At 42.1% G+C, this 4,957-nt stretch overlaps 1 pseudogene; it reads right to left on the bottom strand.

Annotated features, from left to right (window-relative positions):
• Positions 1-3,675: 3,675 nt before the first annotated feature.
• Positions 3,676-4,730, bottom strand: LOC112814607 (deoxyribose-phosphate aldolase pseudogene; annotated as a pseudogene).
• Positions 4,731-4,957: the final 227 nt, after the last annotated feature.

Here is a 4,957-nt window from a genome sequence, read left to right as displayed (position 1 = left end):
CCAGGAAATAGGAGGGAGTCAGTGGTGAAACCATCAGTGTAGGCCTCTGTTTCTGCCCTGCTGAGATGGACTGGTGACTGTGATAACTGCTATGGAATTACAGAGCAGGAGACAGGGCTGGGGCGCTGAAGGGGAGGTGGGGGTGGTGCTTACTATTCACATGGGGTCTAGTGGGCCCTCACAAGGATGGTGATTCTTGAGTCAAGATCTAAAGATGGTGAGTGATATCATATCAAGAGCATTCTAAAGGGAAGGGAAATCATGTGCAAAGGCCCTGGGGCAAGAGCACACCAGGTATGTCCAGGAGCAGCAAGCAGACCCTGTGGCCTCAGGAGACAGCTTAAGACATGACCCCAGGGAGGTGACAGAGGGAGACAGAAAGCCATTGCAAGGTTGTGACCCCTCGAGACCCTGTTTCACTGGGCCATCCTGACTACAGTGTTGAGAACAAATGACAGAGGGTTGAGGATGGGCAAGGGAGGTCCATGATGAAGCTTTTCCAGGAACTCAGGCAAGAGATGGGCTCCAGAGTGGACCAGACAGGTGGCCTTGGAAGAAGTGGTCAGTCCTGTTCTGGTTACGTTGAAGATGGAGCTCACTGGATTTGCTGATGGGTTAGATACTGGGAATGGGAGAAAGGAGGAATTGGGATAACACCCAGCTGTGGTTGGTTGTCCTGAGCGAGGGGAAGGAGGAGGTTTCTGGGGGTAGGAGGTCGTTTGTGTTCCGCATGCTCAGGAAGGTGCCTTTCACGGTGGATCTCCTGATGTGTGTGTCTGGGAGAACAGTTCACATATACTCCCTCAGCAACTTTCAAGTACAAGTGTTCCCCACTTTTTAAAAGTTCACGGTGAAACACTTGGCTTTCTTTGAAAGACGTATGTCATTGCCTGCCTTCAGTAACAGGAAGAAACCAGAAGAGGATTTCCCTCTTATGAAAAAAGTCAAAAAGTGAGCATCGCGTTCAGCATCTGTTTTGTTGGGAGCCACTGCAGAGGCGACGAGCACCCCAACCAGCTCCTTCTTGGGAACCATTCTCCACGTCCAGCCCCAAGCACTTTGCATTGTGTCTGTGAGCATCTGCTGTGCTTTATCTCCATCCATTAGGAAGTTGTGTCCTGAGCCTAAGGAAAGCCAAAGGGAAGTCATTTTTGGAGTCTGAGCTTGCTCACTATTTTTTCTGTATAAATGAATGGTAATTCCTCCCTTGGTTTACACCATTTCTGCTGTGAAAGGTTTCCTAGGATCAATATACTTTCAAATACTGGGGGAAACTGTACCCCATCCTGCTGGGTTAGCTTTAGTCTCCATGCTGCACACAATGTTCCATGACATACGGATTTTATCACTCAAACAGTGTGCCTTTGATCACCTTCCCTGCCCCCCATCCCCGAATCTGGCAACCACCAGTCTGTTCTCAGTATCTATGTGTTCAGCATATTTTTCCATGTGGAACGTCCATGAACATCTGGTATTTGTCTTTCTGTGTCTGAGTTCCTTAGCATAATGCTCACAAGGTCTCTGTTTCTATGTCTGGTTACTGTGATTAATGCTGCAATGAACAATGGAGTGCATCTATCTTCTTGAGTTAGTGTTTTTGTGTTCTCTAGATAAATACTCAGTAGAGAAATTCCTGGGTCATGTGGTAGTTGTATTCATTTTTTTCAGGAACCTCTATACTGTTTGTCACAGTGGTTGTACCAATGTACATTCCCACCAAGAGTGCACAGGGTCACCTTGTCTACACACCTTTGAACACACCTGGTGTCTGTCTCTGAGACGACTGCCATCCCAACAGTTGTGAGGTGTTAGCGGATTACAGGTTTGATTTATTTTTCCCTGATGACGATTAGTGATGTTGAACAACGTTTTCTATGTCTGTTGGTCACCTGGGTGCTATCTTTAGAAAGTATCTGTTCACATATTCTCCCCATTTTTTATACAGGTTTTTCTTTGTTTTGATTTGTATGAGTGTTTTGTATATTTTGGATATTAGCCTCTTCTCACACATATGATTTGCAGATATTTTTTCTCATTGGGTACTCCACCTTTTAAGTTTTTTATTATTATTATTTTTTTTTTTTGCTGTGCAGAAGATTTCAGTTTGATGTCGTTCTACTTGTTTAATTTTGCATTTGTTGCCTTTGCTTTTACTGTCCAATCTAAAATACTCTTTGCCAAAACCATGTTCAGAAACGTACTACCTGTGCTTTCTTCTCAGAGGTTTATGGATTGAGGTCTCATGTTCAAGTCATTCATCCATTTAAATTTTTGTGTGAGAAGGTGATCTCATTCCATTCTTCTGCATGTAGCGTGCGGTTTTCCAGTGCCGTTCACTGAAGAGACAGTCCTTTCCGCCCTGCATATTTTCTGCTGCTGTGTCGTCAGTTAAGACCATAGCTGTGTGGGTTAGTTTCTCAGTTTTCTTCCGCTTCTGCTTCTCCTTCTCCCTCCTCTTCCTGCTTCCTCTGTTTTTGTCTTAGCGTTTTCCATTGAGAAAATATTTTTCCTGTAAGAATATACACAGTGTGGACTTCATTGATTACATGTCATACTATTTGTTAGGACACGTCTCTGACGTGTGTTTTTGTAAATGAGTAGCTGGATCTATAGCTTCCAACAGGTTAAATATTTGTGCAGAACTACTCAAGTCAAGTTATATCCTTCCATCAGATACGGATTGTGTCTGATTGTCGTCTTTTGTGATGCTATCAGTTGTGATGATGGATATCTATATTTCTTTCTCCATGACAGTTTTATTAAAGTGATTTTAAGTTTTCTTAAAAATGTGCATTCTAAATCATCCTTATTTTATAATATATATTCATATACAACATGTTTAAAGAGAAGCATTTATTGGAATCAGCTGTTCAAACAGCTGATTAATTAATATTAATAAAAATTAATTCCCATTCAGAGTTAATAATATCAGAGCTAAGTTTAAATAAAACTTTAATGTACTGACTCTAATGAATAAACTTTGCCAAAAGTGCTATGACTATCATTTTCCAAGCTTTCTATTCTACTCCATTGTCCTGTGTGTCTGTTTCTAGGCCAGCACCATACAATTATATTTTTCCAAAAAAATAAACTGCAGAGATTTTTTTATTTAAAAAATGCAATAGCATACTATCATGTACCGACAGGAGTTTCATTAAAAAAACAATTAATAAGAGAGCATATCTGTTGCAAAAATTAAAGACAGATTTTCATGAAAGGAAGTTAGTGCCAAGTCAGTGACTCCTGAATTCATCAGAGTATGGCCGGCAGCTCAGGGATGCTACCTTTCTTTTCATTAAAGACACGTTTCTTGGGCAGGTTAACGTTCTCCCCCCTTAGAATTTAATGCTGTAAAAGCTATGATTAATATTTTAGTCAGAATTTTTAAGAGAAAATATTCACAAAATTAACAATACATATCTTCAACTAATTAGGACCACTCAGAGGCACCTGAAATGAATTCCATGTATGGAATCATTGTTTTATTCTTTTATTCTTTGAATTAAATTCAGTGAAAGTTTTAAGGGGGAAAAAGTCAGTTATCTATTCATTCCCTCATGTTTTAATTAAACAATTTTAGCGATTACATAGAAAAACACATTTTACATGTTGCTCTAAAGCACTTTTCTGGAACTGGTCACTGATTTAAGACATCGGAAGATCATGATAGGCCACCTATTTCCTGTAACGTGATGGTAACTCTGCCTCAATGTCCGAAACCAGAGTACTGGCACCTATTCGGAACAGTTCTGGCGTCAGCCATTCATCTCCCAGCTCTTCCTTCACAAGAGAGAGACAAGCAAGGGAATCCTTGTCACTGCGGATGCCTCCTGGTTGTTTGAAGCCTACCTTGTTTCCTGTTTCCCAGAAGAAATATCTAAGGGCCCGTAGCATTACTATAGCTACTGGGAAAGTGGCATTTACCGTTTCTTTTCCAGTAGAGGTCTTAATAAAGTCTGATCCTGCCATCATTGCGATCATGCTGGCTTTATAGACATGAGTAAGAGATCCAAGTTCTCCTGTTGCTAAGATGGTTTTGAGATGAGCCTCCCCACAATCCATCGAAAAAGACGAATCTCATCACACAGGGCTTCCCACTGGTGGGGCAGCACCAAGGTCCTATTAATCACCACATCGATTTCCGTAACTCCATTTTCCACAGCCAATCTGATCTCTTCCAATCGTGTTTTTAAATGAGTCTGTCCAGGGCGCCTGGGTGGCTCAGCTGGTTGGGCGACTGCCTTCGGTTCAGGTCATGATCCTGGAATCCTGGTATCGAGTCCCACATCAGGCTCCCTGCTCAGCAGGGAGTCTGCTTCACCCTCTGACCCTCTTCCCTTTCGTGCTATCTCTCATTCTCTCTCTCAAATAAATAAATAAATAAATGAGTCTGTCCAGCTGGAAAGCCAGTGGGAACGGAAGCCACTGGGATGGTACAGCCCGGGGACTTCAGTGCTTTAACCGCATCACACACCCACGTGGGGTAGACATAAACAGCAGTGGTCATAAGGCCTTTATCACACATATTGAAACTTTTTAAGAGAGCTTCCCGGATTGGATACTTGGCTTTATAACAGAGCCTTTGAACGTTGGAAGATGTGTCATCGTCTGAAAGTGTAGTAAGACCTATAGGTAATGGCTTTCAGGAGCCAAGGAGCTTGCCACTCCTTTTTCACGGTTCTGCAAGCCTGGAATTGTTCTGCATGCCTCAGAACTGTGGGTTGATTCATTTCTTACTTTATTCCTAGTTTTTTTTTTTTCTTGATGCAATTGTAAATGGCATTGTTTTCTTATTTTCTTTTTGTGGAAGTTTCTGGTTTGTCATCACTATACAGAAATGCAACAAGTTGGGACACCTGGTGACTTAGTCAATTTAAGCGTCTTTCTTTGGCTCAGGTCACAATCCCAGGGTCCTGGCATCGAGACCCTCATTGGGCTCCCTCCTCAGTGGGGTGTC

This window comes from Callorhinus ursinus, unplaced genomic scaffold (assembly GCF_003265705.2).
Source record: "Callorhinus ursinus isolate GAN/ISIS: 27379988/994484 unplaced genomic scaffold, GSC_fseal_2.0 scaffold1595, whole genome shotgun sequence".
Classification (NCBI taxonomy): domain Eukaryota; kingdom Metazoa; phylum Chordata; class Mammalia; order Carnivora; family Otariidae; genus Callorhinus; species Callorhinus ursinus.
This window is presented reverse-complemented; position numbering and strand designations above follow the sequence as displayed.